Source organism: Oncorhynchus keta, chromosome 4, assembly GCF_023373465.1.
Source record: "Oncorhynchus keta strain PuntledgeMale-10-30-2019 chromosome 4, Oket_V2, whole genome shotgun sequence".
NCBI lineage: Eukaryota > Metazoa > Chordata > Actinopteri > Salmoniformes > Salmonidae > Oncorhynchus > Oncorhynchus keta.
The window spans coordinates 11674077-11697999 of NC_068424.1; the positions used below are offsets into that span (position 1 = coordinate 11674077).

At 40.3% G+C, this 23923-nt stretch overlaps 1 protein-coding gene across 3 annotated transcripts in view; it reads left to right on the plus strand.

Moving 5' to 3' along the window:
* Positions 1–23923, plus strand: part of LOC118362108 (semaphorin-5A-like) — a 365802-nt gene that overhangs the window by 204476 nt on the left and 137403 nt on the right. The window lies entirely within an intron of this gene.

Here is a 23923-nt window from a genome sequence, read left to right on the forward strand (position 1 = left end):
TACAGTTTGCTCAATCACCTTACAAACCTGTAAAATTATGACCCACCACGTTATGAAACTCACTGCCAGGAAATGTACAACGTCACAATGACAGCGTTAAAATGACCAACCTGCTGTTCCATGGAGTGTTGCTGCTCCTAATAAACTATGACAGTTCTCTTCTTGGAACAGGTAGAAGTTGCCCTAACCACTAACCCAGGACGAGGTGTTATTATGATCCTAGATCTAAGTTAAAGGTCAACTTCTACCTCTAGCGTTCTACCTAGCCCCCTACAAGCTAAGGAGATATCATACAATTTTCCATGGAGCCCCCTACAAGCACATGAGATATCATGAAATTCTCCATAGAGCCCCGTACAAGCTAATGAGATATCATGAAATTCTCCATGGAGCCCCCTACAAGCTAATGAGATATCATGAAATTCTCCATGGAGCCCCCTACAAGCTAATGAGATATCATGACATTCTCCATAGAGCCCCCTACAAGCGAATGAGATATCATGAAATTCTCCATGGAGCCCCCTACAAGCTAATGAGATATCATGACATTTTCCATGGAGCCCCCTACAAGCTAATGAGACATCATGAAATTCTGACTGCAACATTCTAACAGTAATAATAATTGGGTTGTGTTCATGTAGGCCTTGGGTAACATTCCAATACTATTTTTTTTTCTCCAAAAAACACAATAGTGGGACAGTAACTGATGAAGCTGAAGGAGCTGTAGGGACAGTAACTAATGGAGCTGTAGGGACAGTACAAATGGAGCGGGTAGGGACAGTAACTGAAGGAGCTGTAGGGACAGTAACTGATGGAGCTGTAGGGACAGTAACTGAAGGAGCTGTAGGCACAGTAACTGAAGGAGCTGTAGGGACAGCTCCATCAGTTACTGTCCCTACAGCTCCTTCATTTACTGTCCCTACAGATCCTTCAGTTACTGTCCCTACAACTCCTTCAGATACTGTGCCTACAGCTCCATCAGATACTGTCCATACAGCTCCTTCAGTTACTGACACTACAGCTCCATCAGTTACTGTCCCTACAGCTCCTTCAGTTACTGTCCCTACAGCTCCTTCAGTAACTGTCCCTACAGCTCCTTCAGTTACTGTCCCTACTACTCCTTCAGTTGCTGTCCCTACAGCTCCTTCAGTCACTGTCCCTACAGCTCCTTCAGTTACTGTCCCTACAGCTACTGTCCCTACAGCTCCATCAGTTACTGTCCCTACTACTCCTTCAGTTGCTGTCCCTACAGCTCCTTCAGTTACTGTCCCTACAGCTCCTTCAGTTACTGTCCCTACAGCTCCTTCAGTTACTGTCCCTACTAGCTCCTTCAGTTACTGTCCCTACAGCTCCTTCAGTTACTGTCCCTACAGCTCCTTCAGTTACTGTCCCTACAGCTCCTTCAGTTACTGTCCCTACAGCTCCATCAGTTACTGTCCCTACAGCCCCTGCCGTGAGAAAACCTCCTGCATGTAATCTGTCCAATGTTCACCGGCTGTTAGAAATGGGAGAAAAAACGAATGAGTTTGGAATAATATCCAACCTAACAAAACTCTGAGTCACAGGTGTCCTGAAAGTTTACCATAATGTCTGAAATGCCCATGGTATCTCTTCTACTCTCACCATGATCTAGGTAGTTTTAATATTCAACTAAATCCCTGTCCTCCCTCTTCTATACGCTATCTCCTGTAACAATATAGAGTGTCTGGGAATGATACTCTATCATTACATCTAACCCATAACACACTATACTCTATCATTACATCTAACCCATAACACACTATACTCCTCAATCATTGCATCTAACCCATAACACACTATACTCCTCAATCATTGCATCTAACCCATAACACACTATACTCCTCAATCATTGCATCTAACCCATAACACACTATACTCCTCAATCATTGCATCTGACCCATAACACACTATACTCCTCAATCATTGCATCTAACCCATAACACACTATACTCCTCTATCATTACATCTAACCCATAACACACTATACTCTATCATTACATCTAACCTAACCCATAATACACTATATCTAACCCATAACACACTATACTTCTCAATCATTGCATCTAACCCATAACACACTATACTCCTCAATCATTGCATCTAACCCATAACACACTACACTCCTCTATCATTACATCTAACCCATAACACACTATACTCCTCTATCACTACATCTAACCCATACACTATACTCTATCACTATATCTAACCCATAACACACTATACTGAAGCATTGCATCTAACCCATAACACACTACACTCCTCTATCATTACATCTAACCCATAACACACTATACTCCTCTATCACTATATCTAACCCATAACACACTATACTCCTCAATCATTGCATCTAACCCATAGCACACTACACTCCTCTATCATTACATCTAACCCATAACACACTATACTCCTCTATCACTATATCTAACCCATAACACACTATACTCCTCAATCATTGCATCTAACCCATAGCACACTATACTCCTCTATCACTACATCTAACCCATAGCACACTATACTCCTCAATCATTACATCTAACCCATAACACACTTTATTCGATCACTACATCTAACCCATAACACACTATACTATATCATTACATCTAACCCATAACACACTTTACTCTATCACTACATCTAACCCATAATGCACTGTACTCTATCATTACATTTCACTCATAACACACTATACTCTATCATTACATCGAACCCATAACACACTATACTTCTCTATCACTAGATCTAACCCATAACACACTATACTATATCATTACATCTAACCCATTACACACTTTACTCTATCACTACATCTAACCCATAATGCACTGTACTCTATCATTACATCTGACCCATAACACACTATACTTCTCTATGTAAAGGTTTTCTGGTGAAAGAGAAGCGGACCATGGACCAAAAGCAGCATGGTGGTTATTTATTTTCTTTAATTTATAAAGAAACTACACATGAGATAACTAACAAAAACAACAAACGTGCGAAAACCTAAAACAGTCCCATCTGGTGCAAACACAAAGACAGGAACAATCACCCACAAACACACAGTGAAACCCAGGCTACCTAAGTATGATTCTCAATCAGAGACAACTAATGACACCTGCCTCTGATTGAGAACCATACTAGGCCGAAACATAGAAATTCCCAAAACCTAGAAAAACAAACATAGACTGCCCACCCAACTCACGCCCCTGACCGTACTAAATACAAAACACAGGAAATAAAGGTCAGAACGTGACACTCTATCACTACATCTAACCCATAACACACTATTCTCCTCTATCACTACATCTAACCAATAACACACTATACTCTATCACTTCATCTAACCCATAATACACTATACTCTATCACTATATCTAACCCATAACACACTATACTCTATCACTATATCTAACCTTAACACACTATACTCTATCATTACATCTAACCCATAACACACTATACTCCTCTATCTCTACATCTAACCCATAACACACTATACTCTATCACTACATCTAACCCATAACACACTATACTCTATCATTACATCTAACCCATAACACACTATACTCTATCATTACATCTAACCAATAACACACTATACTCTATCACTACATCTAACCAATAACACACTATACTCTATCACTACATCTAACCCATAACACACTATACTCTATCATGACATCTAACCCATAACACACTATACTCTATCATTACATCTAACCAATAACACACTATACTCCTCTATCATTACATCTAACCCATAACACACTATACTCTATCATTACATCTAACCCATAACACACTATACTCCTCTATCATTACATCTAACCCATAACACACTATACTCCTCTATCATTACATCTAACCCATAACACACTATACTCCTCTATCACTACATCTAACCCATAAAACACTATACTCTATCATTACATCTAACCCATAACACACTATACTCCTCTATCATTACATCTAACCCATAACACACTATACTCTATCATTACATCTAACCCATAACACACTATACTCTTAATGCATTTTCTACAGTTATAAACATTCTAACACATTCTCAAATCAGTTAGTCAAGATACATTATTCCCTCCTCTGGAATCATGAACACCCTCATGTTCCACGAAACCTAAAAACATATTGACTTGGAAAGAAATAATAAACCAAGTACGTCTTCAATAACTTAGCAGCATAAGTATTCTGAATTCAGGTTGAAACAAAAACAGCTTTCATGTTTGTCCCAAGCCGTCATCCAGTGATTCCCCCAAACAAACCACCTCCCCTCAGGACGACGCTTCGAGATACGTTTCTGGAGACTCTAGGCCACATAAATGTTGGCAGCGTATCCACCCCTCATCGTGCTTAAGCCATTCTCTCTCGCTGTATCCCCATCACAACTAAAACATTTCTATAAATTACATTTAGAAGGACTGACCTCAGTTCTTATTTTGAGACTAGGGCTCAAATTCCAGTTTATCAACTTCGCACACATCAACCTTGTTAGAACACACATTTATAAACAACCATTTATTGCCGGTCATAACTCTTCTCATTTCAGCCCCCTTTGTCCCTGTTGAGGCTTACACAAACTGTCTATGGTCATAATATTCCTACCATGCATTAAGAAACGATCTGACCTCACCTTCCATGATAACCTCAAAAAGCACAGATCATAACAACAGTTAAGTTTATTACATTTCTGTTTCAGGAAACCAGACAAACATTGACTACATGACAAATTATGACATTAACATTTTCTTAAAGGTCTTAAATCTCTAAGACAAAGATCAAAAAGCATAACATAATGATACTGCTAATAAAAATGTTTTCTAAATTAGTCCATACTCCCTTATTCTAATGGTGACCTCTAGGAAGAGTTACCAGATCATGAAGATAGCACCCTAACCCATCACAGAATTCCCTCTCCAGGATCCCAATCTTGTGATATTTGTATCAAAACAAAACCACAACATGAAATCAACAATAAATATATCACAATCCAGTAAGTAACTGTCATCCCTGATTAACATATATTCTCCTTTCTATAAGCAGACTGAACACAGTACCACTGTATAAGTACCCCAAAGACCATTACCTCAGGGAACTGGTCATTTTCCCCTCTCAAACACGTGTTTAAAAAAAAAACAAACATGTTTAATCAAAAATAAACCAATTCGAATAACTAATCAACTTAGAATTATAACTCTTTATGACTAGAATTATAACTCTTTATGACTAGAATTATAACTCTTTATGACTAGAATTATAACTCTTTATGACTAGAATTATAACTCTTTATGACTAGAATTATAACTCTTTATGACTAGAATTATAACTCTTTATGACTAGAATTATAACTCTTTATGACTAGAATTATAACTCTTTATGACTAGAATTATAACTCTTTATGACTAGAATTATAACTCTTTATGACTAGAATTATAACTCTTTATGACTAGAATTATAACTCTTTATGACTAGAATTATAACTCTTTATGACTAGAATTATAACTCTTTATGACTAGAATTATAACTCTTTATGACTAGAATTATAACTCTTTATGACTAGAATTATAACTCTTTATGACTAGAATTATAACTCTTTATGACTAGAATTATAACTCTTTATGACTAGAATTATAACTCTTTATGACTAGAATTATAACTCTTTATGACTAGAATTATAACTCTTTATGACTAGAATTATAACTCTTTATGACTAGAATTATAACTCTTTATGACTAGAATTATAACTCTTTATGACTAGAATTATAACTCTTTATGACTAGAATTATAACTCTTTATGACTAGAATTATAACTCTTTATGACTAGAATTATAACTCTTTATGACTAGAATTATAACTCTTTATGACTAGAATTATAACTCTTTATGACTAGAATTATAACTCTTTATGACTAGAATTATAACTCTTTATGACTAGAATTATAACTCTTTATGACTAGAATTATAACTCTTTATGACTAGAATTATAACTCTTTATGACTAGAATTATAACTCTTTATGACTAGAATTATAACTCTTTATGACTAGAATTATAACTCTTTATGACTAGAATTATAACTCTTTATGACTAGAATTATAACTCTTTATGACTAGAATTATAACTCTTTATGACTAGAATTATAACTCTTTATGACTAGAATTATAACTCTTTATGACTAGAATTATAACTCTTTATGACTAGAATTATAACTCTTTATGACTAGAATTATAACTCTTTATGACTAGAATTATAACTCTTTATGACTAGAATTATAACTCTTTATGACTAGAATTATAACTCTTTATGACTAGAATTATAACTCTTTATGACTAGAATTATAACTCTTTATGACTAGAATTATAACTCTTTATGACTAGAATTATAACTCTTTATGACTAGAATTATAACTCTTTATGACTAGAATTATAACTCTTTATGACTAGAATTATAACTCTTTATGACTAGAATTATAACTCTTTATGACTAGAATTATAACTCTTTATGACTAGAATTATAACTCTTTATGACTAGAATTATAACTCTTTATGACTAGAATTATAACTCTTTATGACTAGAATTATAACTCTTTATGACTAGAATTATAACTCTTTATGACTAGAATTATAACTCTTTATGACTAGAATTATAACTCTTTATGACTAGAATTATAACTCTTTATGACTAGAATTATAACTCTTTATGACTAGAATTATAACTCTTTATGACTAGAATTATAACTCTTTATGACTAGAATTATAACTCTTTATGACTCCCTATGAAGATAATAATAATCTCCGAAAGTAATGGTACAATTTGGATAGAGAGTGTTTCTCAAGAATTATATAATGAAATCTTCCCTGTCTATTTAATTCATAATGAAGTTGATTATTCTTCATTAGGAATTTTTCATATTCAGGGCTTTCGACACCATTAAAATGTTTCCTCTCCCTTTCTTTCCCTGTCCTTAAGGAAACCATTTAAATCCCTCTTCAAAAGGGATTTTCATCCTCCTGCAAACCCATTTAAACTGAATTGAACAGATCCCATCCAATAAATCCCACACACGGCGATAGTATCCCACACACGGCGATAGTATCCCACACACGGCGATAGCATCCCACACACGGCGATAGTATCCCACACACGGCGATAGCATCCCACACACGGCGATAGCATCCCACACACGGCGATAGTATCCCACACACGGCGATAGTATCCCACACACGGCAATAGCATCCCACACACGGCGATAGTATCCCACACACGGCGATAGTATCCACACACGGCGATAGTATCCCACACACGGCGATAGCATCCCACACACGGCGATAGTTTCCCACACACGGCGATAGTATCCCACACACGGCGATAGCATCCCACACACGGCGATAGTATCCCACACACGGCGATAGTATCCCACACACGGCGATAGCATCCCACACACGGCGATAGTATCCCACACACGGCGATAGTTTCCCACACACGGCGATAGTATCCCACACACGGCGATAGCATCCCACACACGGCGATAGTATCCCACACACGGCGATAGCATCCACACACGGCGATAGTATCCCACACACGGCGATAGTATCCCACACACGGCGATAGCATCCACACACGGCGATAGTATCCCACACACGGCGATAGTTTCCCACACACGGCGATAGTATCCCACACACGGCGATAGCATCCACACACGGCGATAGTATCCCACACACGGCGATAGTATCCCACACACGGCGATAGTATCCCACACACGGCGATAGTATCCCACACACGGCGATAGTATCCCACACACGGCGATAGTATCCCACACACGGCGATAGCATCCCACACACGGCGATAGTATCCACACACGGCGATAGTATCCCACACACGGCGATAGTATCCCACACACGGCGATAGTATCCCACACACGGCGATAGTATCCCACACACGGCGATAGTATCCCACACACGGCGATAGTATCCCACACACGGCGATAGCATCCACACACGGCGATAGTATCCCACACACGGCGATAGTATCCCACACACGGCGATAGTATCCCACACACGGCGATAGTATCCCACACACGGCGATAGTATCCCACACACGGCGATAGTATCCCACACACGGCGATAGTATCCCACACACGGCGATAGTATCCCACACACGGCGATAGTATCAAAAACACGGCGATAGTATCCCACACACGGCGATAGTTTCCCACACACGGTGATAGCATCCCACACACGGCGATAGTATCCCACACACGGCGATAGTATCCCACACACGGCGATAGTTTCCCACACACGGCGATAGTATCCCACACACGGCGATAGTATCCCACACACGGCGATAGTATCCCACACACGGCGATAGTATCCCACACACGGCGATAGCATCCCACACACGCCGATAGTATCCCACACACGGCGATAGTATCCCACACACGGCGATAGTATCCCACACACGGCGATAGTATCCCACACACGGCGATAGTATCCCACACACGGCGATAGTATCCCACACACGGCGATAGCATCCCACACACGGCGATAGCATCCACACACGGCGATAGTATCCTACACACGGCGATAGTATCCCACACACGGCGATAGTATCCCACACACGGCGATAGTATCCCACACACGGCAATAGTATCCCACACACGACGATAGTATCCCACACACGGCGATAGTATCCCACACACGGCGATAGTATCCCACACACGGCGATAGTATCCCACACACGGCGATAGTATCCCACACACGGTGATAGTATCCCACACACGGCGATAGTATCCCACACACGGCGATAGTATCCACACACGGCGATAGTATCCCACACACGGCGATAGCATCCACACACGGCGATAGCATCCACACACGGCGATAGTATCCCACACACGGCGATAGTATCCCACACACGGCGATAGCATCCCACACACGGCGATAGTATCCCACACACGGCGATAGTATCCCACACACGGCGATAGTATCCCACACACGGCGATAGTATCCCACACACGGCGATAGTATCCCACACGGCGATAGTATCCACACACGGCGATAGTATCCCACACACGGCGATAGTATCCCACACATGGCGATAGTATCCCACACACGGCGATAGTATCCCACACACGGCGATAGCATCCCACACACGGCGATAGCATCCCACACACGGCGATAGTATCCCACACACGGCGATAGTATCCCACACACGGCGATAGCATCCCACACACGGCGATAGTATCCCACACACGGCGATAGTATCCCACACACGGCGATAGTATCCCACACACGGCGATAGTATCCCACACACGGCGATAGTATCCCACACACGGCGATAGTATCCCACACACGGCGATAGTATCCCACACACGGCGATAGTATCCCACACACGGCGATAGTATCCCACACACGGCGATAGTATCCCACACACGGCGATAGCATCCCACACACGGCGATAGTATCCACACACGGCGATAGTATCCACACACGGCGATAGTATCCCACACACGGCGATAGTATCCCATACACGGCGATAGTATCCCACACACGGCGATAGTATCCCACACACGGCGATAGCATCCCACACACGGCGATAGTATCCCACACACGGCGATAGTATCCCACACACGGCGATAGTATCCCACACACGGCGATAGTATCCCACACACGGCGATAGTATCCCACACACGGCGATAGCATCCACACACGGCGATAGTATCCCACACACGGCGATAGTATCCCACACACGACGATAGTATCCCACACACGGCGATAGTATCCCACACACGGCGATAGTATCCCACACACGGCGATAGTATCCCACACACGACGATAGTATCCCACACACGGCGATAGTATCCCACACACGACGATAGTATCCCACACACGGCGATAGTATTCCACACACGGCAATAGTATCCCACACACGGCGATAGTATCCCACACACGGCAATAGTATCCCACACACGGCGATAGTATCCCACACACGGCGATAGTATCTCTCCACCGAGTCTAACGATTCACTGGTCTCCTTTTCCCCATGTGGTTCTCCATAGCCATCATACCACATAAAATGTTTTAAAAGTTTTTTGTTTGATAACCCCTATACTAATTCCTCGTGACCCCTCCACCCCTTCGTCCATTCCAGAATTAGATGACATCAAAACTACATTTATTTCAAAATAAAACCACATAACATGTCTCATGATTTATACAAACCATAAGGCCTTCTGCATTTGCAAGGAGCGTTAAATTGTCCAATTTAGCTAGCTTGCTGTTGCTAGCTAATTTGTCCAGGGATATAAACGTTGAGTTTTTATTTTACCTGAAATGCACAAGGTCCTCTACTCCAACAATTAATCCACACATAAAACGGTCAACCGAATCATTTCTAGTCATCTCTCCTCCTTCCAGGCTTTTTAATCTTTGAATTTATGTGGTGATTGGCATCTAAACTTTCGTAGTATTACTACACCAACGGCAAAGCAGTTTGTCTTTCAATTACCCACGCGGGTATAACCATGGCACGTGGGTATAACCATGGCACGTGGGTATAACCATGGCACGTGGGTATAACCATGGCACGTGGGTATAACCATGGCACGTGGGTATAACCATGGCACGACTTCTATTTTAGCCCCTGGCAACGCAGCCGCTCGTTGACGCGTGCGAGCAGTGTGGGTGTAATAATTGAATAACATGGATTTCTGGTGTGGTCAGCCTGTTAGAATCCCCTGGCATTTCGCCTAGAATCTTCAACCCAAAATCATATTTAGGTAGACATTTCCTCATTTGTGTTTGTGGGATCTTGTCTACATTTAGTTGCCTGTGTGGGTAACGGATGTGAAACGGCTAGCTTAGTTAGCGGTGGTGCGCGCTAAATAGCGTTTCAATCGGTGACGTCACTTGCTCTGAGACCTTGAAGTAGTGGTTCCCCTTCGAGGGTGACTGTTGTTGATGTGTGCAGAGGGTCCCTGGTTCACGCCCGGGTATGGGCGAGGGGACTGTCTAAAGTTATACTGTTACATGTGCACACCAGTAGCTTTACATTTTGTTTGTGCTTTATTGTTTTGTTTTGGTGAGTTTCAGTTTATTAAAATATGTGGAACTCTATTCACGCTGCACCTTGGTCTACTCATTTCAACGAGCGTGACAGAAGATCCCACCAAAAACGGACCAAGCAGCGTGGCCAGGAGGAATGGACATGGGAGGAAATCCTGGATGGAGAAGGACCCTGGACGCAGGCCGAAGAATATCGCCGTCCAAGGGAGCAGTTGGAGGCAGCGAGAGCGGAACGGCAACGATACGAGGAGTTAGAACAACGACAGAAGCACGAGAGGCCCTACTGTTGAGAGAAGGAGTGGAGCGGGCCCTGTTTTTGGGAGAAGGAGTGGAGCAGGTCCTACTGTTGGGAGAAGGAGTGGAGCAGGCCCTGTTTTTGGGAGAAGGAGTGGAGCAGGCCCTGTTTTTGGGAGAAGGAGTGGAGCAGGTCCTACTGTCGGGAGAAGGAGGAGCAACGGGGGGAAACCAAAAAATGACATGCCCTCCTAAAACTGGTTATAACTTCAGTTCTGTTGTGATGTTAAGATTCTATCACTGACAGTGTGTTACATAGACTTATTTAAGAAAAGTCAATGACTTTAAAAAATGGCAGAGTAATAATTGTTTTAAATTCATGAGCAGTCCAAATGACCTCTATAGCAGTTCTGGTGTTTTAAGCTCTGTGGTCTTTATTAATGACACATGGAATGTTGTATTACTGGAAATGCTAGCAGTTCTCAGGGCTAGCAGGCTAAACAGATTGACTGATTGAATTTATTAGACAATTAAAAAACAAAAACATAATTACGGCGGTGACGGTGACGCCTCCACATACACTTTTTCAATTTTCCCCTAAAATGACATGGCAAGGATATGCATATTCTGGATAACATTTGAAAGGAAATACTTTGAAGTTTGTAGAAATGTGAAGTGAATGTAGGAGAATATAACACAGTATATCTGGTAAAAGATAATGCAAAGAAAAACTTTTTTTTTGTACCATCGTCTTTGAAATGCAAGAGAAAGGCCATACTGTATTATTCCAACCCAGGTGCAATTTAGATTTTGGCCACTAGATGGCAGCCGTGTATAGCTTACTATACCATACAATACTATACAATACTATACCATACTATATCATACATACCATAGAATACTATACTATACTAAAACTATACCATATCATGCTATACAATACCATAATATACCACACCATACCATATACCATGGCAAACTATACCATACTATACTATGCTATACCATACTGTGCAGTACTATAATATACCATTCTATACTAGACCATATCATACTATACCACACCATACCATGCCATGCCATATCTTACTATGTCATACCATACTATACCATACTATACTATACCATATCATACTATACTAGACCCTATCATACTATACTATATGAAACTATACAGTACTATACCATATCCTACTATACTATACTATGCAGTACTATACCATATACTATACTATACCATACCGTACTCTACCATACCATACTATACCGTACTATACCATATCATGCCATACCATACCATACCGTATCATATCATGCCATACTATATATATATATATATCTTTATTTTTTATAATTATTGAACCTTTATTTAACAAGGCAAGTCAGTTCAGAACAAATTCTTATTTACAATGACGGCCTACCGTGGAACAGTGTGTTAGTTGCCTTGTTCAGGCACAGAACGACAGATTTTTACCTTTCGGTTACTGGCCCAATGCTCTGACCACTAGACTACCTGTCACCCCACCCCACCCCACTATCCTATCCTATCCTATCCTATCCTATCCTATACTATACTATACTATACTATACTATACTATACTATACTATACTATGCTATGCTATACTGTACTATACAATACAATACTATACTATGCTATGCTATGCTATGCTATGCTATACAATACTATAATATACTATACTACATTATACTATACTATACTATGCTAAACTGTAGTATGCAATACTATACTATACTATGCTATGCTATGCTATAATATACTATACAGTACAATACTATACTATACTACATTATACTATACTATACTATGCTCTACTGTACTATACTATACTATACTATACTATACTATACTATACTATACTATACTATGCTATACTATACGATGCAATACAATACTATACTATACTATACTACACAGTACAGTAAGGACCTATTTCCACTCACCCTACTACTATTTAACTGTGCTGTCCGTTGGTTAGTATCAGCCTGCCTACTTGAACCTCCTGCTGATAAGAGAGACAGATGAGTGTCACTCACACACAAACACACAAACATAAACACACACGCACACACAAACCAACACACACTTCAGGACAAAAGACAGTTCTGCCCCTCACCTTGACTTCACAGGGGATATCACACATCAAGGCAGTCACGGACTGATGCTTTACTTTTTTGCGTGAACACCTTTTTATTTATTTATTTCTTATATTTTTGAAGGGGGGTTACAGGTACAAAAAAAAACGATAAAAGAAATGCATACAAAAATAATCCTAATCCATCTCCCCTCAGTCCCCATCCGCCCGCCCACATCCTCCCTCCTGACGAAAAAAGTTATTGTGCTGACGTTTCTTCCAGATACAGTTTGGAACTCAGTAGTGAGTGTTGCAACCGAGGACAGACGATTTTTACTCGCTACGCGCTTCAGCACTCGGCGTTCCGTTCTGTGAGCTTGTGTGGCCTACCACTTCGTGGCTGAGCAGTTGTTGCTCCTACGTTTCGACTTATAGCAACGCTTGCAGTTGACCGGGGCAGATCTCAGAAATTTGACTAACTGACTCGTCGGAAAGGTTGTGTCCTATGACGGTGCCACGTTGAAAGTCACTGACATCTTCAGTAAGGCCTATCTACTGTCAATGTTTGTCTATGGAGATTGCATGGCTGTGTGCACGATTTTTATACACATGTCCACAATGGGTCTGGCTGACATAGATTAATCCAAAAAGTTGAAGGGATGTCCACATACTTTTGTATATATATACTGCATTATATACATATCATTGGATGGTTCAGTAATTGAGTTCCCCAAGGGAGGCCAGCATAGCTGACATAAGTTGTAAATATAGAAAAAAAAGTTGTTTGGTAATGTGTCTGTATTTTACAGAACTTGGAATATTCTCAAACCAGTACTGTCCATGATATCGGCAAGGGTGCAGATTCCACATTTGGTGCATTGTGGGGGATACAAAAGGCCACCCTCCAGATCTCAAGGCATTATTGTGAAATATTGGAGTATGGGCATGCCATTTTGATTCACAGTTACATTGTTTTTGCAATTTTGTGCCAAATAGAGATTGTGTGAGCAATAATAGCACTAAAGCGTAGTTTGCATTGCTTAAGGGATATATCAGTGAAGACCACCTCTTCCAGGACAGTAGGAGACACCAATGGTTTTATCTAAGGACGGAAATATATCTACACCCAAATATTTAAAATGGAGAATTGTTGGGATTCCATAATTAGAGATGGAGTCCCCCATCGAGGACTTGAGAGGCAGTAGAGCTCATTTGGTTGGATTCATTTTATAACTTGAGGTTAAGCTGAATTGATGTATGATCTTCAATGCGTTAGGGATCGATTGAGATACATTGTCTAGATATACTCTAGTAAAATGTAATCTGCGATAAAATTAGATAAAGGGATTTGAGAGAAATGGGCGTTATTTCTTTCGACTGATGAATTGGCTGGGTAATTAGAATAGCAAAGGTGAAGTTGGATCGCCTTGTCTGCTGCTTCTAGTGATTCTGAACAGAGCAGAGCAGATATTACCTGTTATAATTATGGCTGAGGGATTGGCATATAGTATTTTAATCATATTAATGAAATTGAAATTTCCCATGTGTTCCAAGACAGACCTGAGATATGACCATTCTTGTCTATCAAAATAGTTTTCTGCATCGAGAGATAATACAGCCCAAGGAACTGTTGTTTCTGATGAAGCATTTAAGATATGTGGACTGTATCCCAATCGACAATGATGCAGCATTTAAGATATGTGGACTGTATCCCGAATCGACAATGATGCAGCATTTAAGATATGTGAACTGTATCCCAATCGAGAATGATGCAGCATTTAAGATATGTGAACTGTATCCCAATCAACAATGATGCAGCATTTAAGATATGTGGACTGTATCCCGAATCGTCAATGATGCAGCATTTAAGATATGTGAACTGTATCCCAATCGACAATGATGCAGCATTTAAGATATGTGGACTGTATCCCAATCAACAATGATGCAGCATTTAAGATGTGTGGACTGTATCCCAATCGACAATGATGCAGCATTTAAGATATGTGGACTGTATCCCAATCGACAATGATGCAGCATTTAAGATATTTGGACTGTATCCCAATCGACAATGATGCAGCATTTCGAGGCAGGATGTCAAAATTGGACCGTCTCAAGCCCAAGGTACCTTAAAATCGTGCCTCCTGACGCGCCTTCATTTGGGCGGTTTTGAAGGCAGCATCCAATGTATCCTTCACTGGAGAGTCTATCCAGAAGAATAAGCAATAACTGTGAGTATAACATGAATTTGTTAAACAAATTATGTTCAAATGTTCAACATATCCGTGTTACTTTCATATGATGTCTAAATGTTGAGTAACTGTTGTTTATCAGCCTGTTGCCAAGTCGGACGCGATAGCTAGCTAACGTTAGAAAGACGATCTCGTCCTACTTGTCAGCTGTTTAGAGATTAACTAATGAGCTAACTAGGCCTAATCGTAGATTTAGCCATGTTTAAATTTTGACGTTTTTAAACTTGCAAGCAAGCTGAACTTGCTAGCTTGTGTTTCGCCGCATTGCATTGCCTTGGCGTGAGAAAACAGCGATGCCTAATTCGTTTGTAGGTAAAACATGTTTAAAATGTTAATGATAACACCTGATGAACATTTTTGGAAATACAGCAAGCTGTGTTCTGTTCAATTTAGGCTTGCCAGCCAGCCAAGTTATTTGTGCATTCTATTGATATCTGTTTAGCTAATGTTAGCTAACTTTTTCTTGTCACTTTCCCTTCCCCTATTGTGTTGTACGATTGGGTTTGGTGGTACTAGTTCAAATTAGTGCCTGTTATTCTACTCTTACTGTTAACAACGGACCAAGCCTAGAAATATGCAAAACTGTTAACAAAACGATTGCACATTATTAAAGGTAGTTGTGGCTTCAACAACATGAACCAGTACTGAAATTTGAGCAGTGAGGTTACTGACTCCCCCATTGTCTCTGCTTGTTCCAGGTTGAAGGACATCTCACCCCGACACCCTGCAGATGTATTGAACTTGTTGGGTACCTCCCAGCCCACAGGATAACCATATCTCAGTTATTAAGGAGTGTGCAACATCTTAATGAATGTTAAATATAAATAGATTCAACCATGTTATTGTTTATGATGCAGATATGTCAGGACATTGTCATTTATTAAGCTCATTCTAAAATACAGATGTGATTTTTTTTTATCCCAGCGGATTGCACTGTGTGCAGGTCTTCAATTTAGACCACATTTAGTTAAATGAGGCGTTAGTAAAGGGCTGGAACAAAAACATGTAAACTCCTGTCCTATGTTTAAAAAAAACATGTAGCTGTCATGACTGCATTTGCCCTCATGTACTTAACAAGCTTATGAATGCTAGAGGTTCATCTCTGCATTATGTCCCTCACTTGGGAATTAACTATTTTTTTTTACAATGGACTGTGTGTTAAGGGCTCTTGTACAGATACAGGAAAACAAATAAAAAATTGAACATGTATTAAAAAATGATAAGTGTTGAAGTCTCCCCCGTGTTTCTGGTTTTGAGGCTTGGGCATCTATCTGGTGACAGCAGTTCATCGGTTCATTAGCCCCAATCCCCTACACGGAGAGAGAAAGAAATCAATAATATTACATTGCTCTATTGAATATACAGTAAATTCCTGTTTGATATGCATTTATATACATTACCAGTCAAAAGTTTGGACACACCTACTCATTCCAGGGATTTTCTTAATTTTTACTATTTTCTACCTTGTAGAATAATAGTGAAGACATCAAACCTATGAAATAACACATATGGAATCACGTAGTAACCAAAAAAGTTTTAAACTAATCAAAAAAGTGTTAAACAAACCACCCTTTGCCTTCATGACAGCTTTGCACACTCTTCTCTCAACCAGCTTCATGAGTTAGTCACCTGGAATGCATTTCAATTAACAGGTGTGCCTTGTTAATAGTTCATTTGTGGAAATCCTTTCCTTCTTAATGCATTTGAGGCAATCAGTTGTGTTGTGACAAGGTATGGTTGTATACAGAAGATATCCCTATTTGGTAAAAGACCAAGTCCGTATTATGGCAAGAACGGCTCAAAGAAGCAAAGAGAAACGACAGATTACATTAAGACATGAAGGTCAGTCAATTCGGAAAATTCCAAGAACTTTGAACGTTTCTTCAAGTGCAGTCGCAAAAAACAGCAGCAGTTATGATGAAACTGGCTCTCATGAGGACCACCACAGGAAGAGAAGACCCTGAGTTACTTCTGCTGCAGAGGATAAGTTCATTAGTTCCCAGCCTCACAAATTGTAGCCAAAATAAATGTTTCTCAGAGTTCAAGTAACAGACACTTCTCAACATCAACTATTCAGAGGAGACTGTGTGAATCAGGGCTTCATGGTTACATTTCTGCAAAGAAACCACTACTAAAGGACACCAATAAGAAGAAGAGAATTGGATAGGCCAAGAAACACGAGCAATGGACATTAGACCGGTGTAAATCAATCTTTGGTCTGATGAGTCCAAATTTGAGATTTTGGTACCAACTACTGTGTCTTTGTGAGACGCAGAGTAGGTGAATGGATGTGTGGTGTCGTGGAAATGTCGGTACTGAGAGAGACTTTGTCATATCTTCAAACAATCATATTTATTTAATATCGATTAATTATTGCAATAATGAACCCGTCGACACCACACCACGAGTGCTTAAAATCATACATAGTATACAGGTTCTTCATGTAGAAGACCTTAAAATGCTTAGTCATGGCTGGCTCCACCCCTCCCATGCAGATTAGGGCAGCATAAACCACCCTGGGTTCATCCTGTCGTTTATCTGCACAGGGGGTGTTATTTTACTCCTCCAGTTTCCCAGATGGAAGGATGAGAACAAACAATGAGATGTTTGTTCTATTCCTTCAGGCTCTCTCTATCTCGAGTCACACACACACCACATCTTATCTATGAATGCAGGCTCAGTCAGACAGGAGACATATGTTATGTGTCACATGCACCAATAATCATAGAACAGAATGTGGCTGTAAAGTTTCTTATCACCAAGCCATCACTTAATCAGTTGCCAGCCCATGCTTCAAAAGACTGCACTCAGTTAACTCAGAAAGTGAGAGAGTTCTAAGAACCTTACTCTATTTCATTAAACCATTTGGTGCATAAATATCACATCATCTTGTAATCCTGCTACCACAGAGGTTCCCACTGTGAAACATGGAGGAGGAGGTGTGATGGTGTGTGGTGCTATGCTGGTGCATAAACAGCACATCATCTTGTAATCCTGCTACCACAGAGGTTCCCACTGTGAAACATGGAGGAGGAGGTGTGATGGTGTGGGGTGCTATGCTGGTGACACGGTCAGTGATTTATTTAGAATTCAAGGCACACTTTACCAGCATGGCTACAACAGCATTCTGCAGCGATCCGCCATCCCATCTGGTTTGCACTTAGTGGGACTATCATTTGTTTTTCAACAGGACAATGACCCAACATACCTCCAGGCTGTGTAAGGGCTATTTGATCAAGAAGGAGAGTGATGGAATGCTGCATCAGATGACCTGGCATCCACAATCACCCGACCTCAACCCAATTGAGATGGTTTGGGATGAGTTGGACAGAGCGAAAGATGGCAGAGCGAAAGTTGGCAGAGCGAAAGAAAACCAGCCCACAAGTGCTCAGTATATGTGGGAAGTTCTTCAAGACGGTTAGAAACGCCTTCCAGGTGAAGCTGGTTGAGAGAGTGTGCAAAGCTGCCATCAAGGCAACATTTTTGTGGTTACTGCAAGATTCCATATGTGTTATTTCACACTTTTTATGTCTTCACTATTATTCTAAAATGCAGAAAATAGTGAAAATAAAGAAAAACCCTTGAATGAGTAGGTGTGTCCAAACTTTTGACTGGTAATGTAATTATATCGGATATGTTATCCTTTATCACATATCAGCATTTGTTTTGCATCCAATGCATTAAGCTTACATTAAGATGAGGTAGCCTAGGCCTTATCTAGTTAGATTGCATCAAATCAAATTTTGTTAGTCACATGCGCCAAATACAACCTTACAGTGAAATGCTTACTTTCAAGCCCCTAACCTACAGTGCAGTTTTTAAAAAATACGGATAAGAATAAGAGATCAAAATTATGGCATTATGGTGTTGAACGCTGAGCTGTAGTCAATGAATAGCATTCTCACATAGGTGTTCCTTTTGTCCAGGTGGGAAAGGGCAGTGTGGAGTGCAATAGAGATTGCATCATCTGTGGATCTGTTAGGGCGGTATGCAAATTGGAGTGGGTCTAGGGTTTCTGGGATAATGGTGTTGATGTGAGCCATGACACTGATGTTCAGTTGTGTATTCGTTGATAACTAATATTGAAAGGTGATACTCCCTGTTCACTCATGACTGCACGGCCAGGCACGACTTCAACACCATCATTAAGTTTGACACAACAGTGGTAGGCCTGATCACCGACAATGACGAGACAGCCTATAGGGAGGTCAGAGACTTGGCCATGTGGTGGCAGAACAACAACCTCTCCCTCAATGTGATCAAGACTAAGGAGATGATTGTGGACTACAGGAAAAAGAGGACCGAGCACGCCCCCATTCTCATGGACCTGTCCACATCACCAACAAACTGACTCGGTCCAAGCACACCAAGACAGTCGTGAAGAGGGCACTACAAAACCTATTCCCCTCAGGAGACTGAAAAGATTTGGCATGGGTCCTCATATCCTCAAAAGGTTCTACAGCTGCAACATCGAGAGCATGACTGGTTGTATCATTGACTGGTATGGCACCTGCTCGGCCTCCGACCACAATGCACTACAGAGGGTAGTGCATACGGCCCAGTACAGTACATCACTTGGGCCAAGCTTCCTGCCATCCAGGACCTCTATACCAGATGGTGTCAGAGGAAGGCCCTAAGAATTGTAACACCCTGTATATAGTCAAATACTCCAGCCATCCTAGTCATAGACTGTTCTCTCTGCTACCGCACGGCAAGCGGTACCGGAGCGCCAAGTCTAAGTTCAAGAGACTTCTAAACAGCTTCTACCCCCAAGCCATAGGACTCCTGATTATTTAATCAAATGGCTACCCAGACTATTTGCATTGCCCCCCCCCCACCTACTCTCTGTTATCATCTATGCATAGTCATTTTAATAACTACCTACATGTACATACTACCTCAATTACCTCGACTAACCTGTGCCCCCAGACATTGTCTCTGTACCTTAACACCCTTTATATAGTGTCCACATTGACTCTGTACCAGTACCCCCTGTATATAGCCTCCACATTTACTCTGTACTGGTACCCCCTAATGCAATATTAATCTCACAGTGAAACATCGCTATTAATCTTTCTTAAAACGGATCTCCCCAAAAATCGTATAGTGTACGTATAGTGCATGCAAAAGCACGACTGTCCTCAACAATGGAGCAGCAGACCAAGCATTACTTGAGAGGAGGAACTGTACCGTAGGATAATTATTCTGGGCGGTGTCAACTTCATTCATGGACAGGCACTGAGGAGAGCGATTATTTTACTTGTTAACTTGTTATTCATGGCAGATATTTCTATTTTGGATAGTCATTCACTGAATTGCTTTCACTAGTTGCTCACACGGCAGGGTAGCCTAGTGGGGCGGCAGGGTAGCCTAGTGGTTAAAGCGTTGGACTAGTAACTGAAAGGTTGCAAGTTCGAATCCCTGAGCTGACAAGGTACAAATCTGTTGTTCTGCTCCTGAACAGGCATTTCCTGTTCCTAGGCTTTCATTGAAAATAAGAATTTGTTCTTAACTGACTTGCCTAGTAAAATAAAGGTAAAAAAAACACTGCTACGGTGTCTACATTGTAAACAAATGTCTCTCGGCTCAGTGGAATGTGAATGCGTTGTCCCCTGTGGCTGAATCCCGTCCCAATTGGCAGTGACCTACTGGAAATGTGCTAACTTCTAAGGTAGGTGACTTTGGTGCCAGGAAGGCAGTAGTAGGCCTCTGGATCGGGACATAGCCGTAAGAGTCGACGGAGGTTATCCGAGGATAAACTCTTTTTATAACAATCCCGCTTTGGCCCATCAATTTTGGTAAGTAAGTCTCAAGACAGGACGACAACAAAAATATGAATATTTGTGTTTATCAGATAGTGAGAACACTGTGTGGCATCTTCATCTTTATTTATATATATAAAAGCCAAATTAGTGCTGTATTCACATCTCTCCCAGATGAACCTTCGTGAACGTCTGTAGTAGTCATTTCATGCAATAGTGGACCGAACAGATTCCAAAATGTTCAATAGATCTCAGGAGGAATATCGTCCCATCCAGGCAATTTGCCTTTATTCTATCCAATGCCCTTTTGAGTTCATTAAAGAGAGATTTGTGCTCCCAGCGAGGTGGCTTTTTTTCTCTTAATTATCTTAAGAAAGGACTTAGTCTGGCTTGGTGTGGAATTACAAAGACATGTACAACTCTTTAAAGAAGTGGGAGAAACTTGGATTGAATTTGGGTTCTGATAGTAATTCCCCTATTTCAGATTCAATAGTTGCTGTGTCAGCTAATTGATCATCACGTTGGCCAGCAAACGACTGGGACGATTACCATGAAAGCAATGGTTGAATCTAACTCAATGGGTGGCAAATTCTGCTCTCTGTCTTATCAATAAATCAAGTTCTGTCTTGACTTTAGAAAGAGTAATAGCTACCTAGTCTGATCTGGTTGTTGAGAACACTCTAATACAGTTAACAACATTTACACATCTGAAATCTTCTTTACTTGTGATTTATTCAACCCAGATTCAAATGCAGTTGCATTATTTTTTTATAAAACACTTCAGTTGCATCCCATTGAATCCGGGGGTCATCGACTGAATTTGTATTAATCATTATAAATGTAGGTGAAGTGTTGAACCTCCATAATGTGGATCTTTTAGGAGATTCCGACATTTGAAGTTGGTAGTAGTAAGCATGGTGGTCAGACAAGCTGATATGTCATTTTTTTTATGAAAGAAAATAGAGGTGAAGATAATATAATGAAATCCATTTGTGAGAATGATTTTTTAGTAGAAAGTGTACTCCTTTGCTTTAATAAGGATTATGTGCTCGCCAGGCATCAGTGAGGTTGTAATCAGAGAGTATATACTGGAGACCCATGGTTGTATGTGGATTGCAGTTGGTCTCGCTAGATTTGTCCCGCATGTCCAAAATGGCATTCATATCTGTCCAAATAACCAGATGGAATTCAGTTAATTCTAACAATATACTGTTCTGATAATCAGAAAACTTAGGAACATGGAGCATTGCTATATCAATGGTTTCTCGTAGCATTGCTATATCAATGGTTTCTTGTAGCATTGCTATATCAATGGTTTCTTGGAGCATTGCTATATCAATGGTTTCTTGTAGCATTGCTATATCAATGGTTTCTTGGAGCATTGCTATATCAATGGTTTCTTGTAGCATTGCTATATCAATGGTTTCTTGGAGCATTGCTATATCAATGGTTTCTTGTAGCATTGCTATATCAATGGTTTCTTGTAGCATTGCTATATCAATGGTTTCTTGTAGCATTGCTATATCAATGGTTTATTGTAGCATTGCTATATCAATGGTGTCTTGTAGCATTGCTATATCAATGGTTTCTTGTAGCATTGCTATATCAACATGGTTTCTTGTAGCATTGCTATATCAATGGTTTCTTGTAGCATTGCTATATGAACATGGTTTCTTGTAGCATTGCTATATGAACATGGTTTCTTGTAGCATTGCTATATCAATGGTTTCTTGTAGCATTGCTATATCAACATGGTTTCTTGTAGCATTGCTATGTCAATGGTTTCTTGTAGCATTGCTATATGAACATGGTTTCTTGTAGCATTGCTATATGAACATGGTTTCTTGTAGCATTGCTATATCAATGGTTTCTTGTAGCATTGCTATATCAATGGTGTCTTGCTAGGAGATCAAGACAGCATTTAATAGGACCATCAAGACAGCTGCAATGTTTAATAGGACCGTTTAGGCCTTTTATATTCCAAGAGAGAATAGCTGGTGTTGAAAGAATGTATTATTAATTATGTCATTGTTATCTTTGGTGTTAATAAGCACATGGATGTAAAACAAAAAGCAGCACTCACAGGGAAACCCACCCATTGGTCATTACCCACAATATCTCCTTATCAATATGTCTCCTTATCGATAAAACTCCTTATCAATATGTCTCCTTATCAATGTCTCCTTATTGCTATTTATCCTTATCAATATGTCTCCTTATCAATATGTCTCCTTATCGATAATTCTCCTTATCAATACATATCCTTATAATATCTCTTCTTATTAATATGTATCCTTATTAATATGTATCCTTATCAATAAGTCTCCTTTTCAATATGTCTCCTTATTGATATGTATCCTTATTAATATGAGTCCTTATCAATATGTCTCCTTATTGATATGCCTCCTTATTCAAGTCTCCTTATCAATACATATCCTTATAATATCTCTCCTCATCAATATGAGTCCTTATCAATGTGTATCCTTATCAA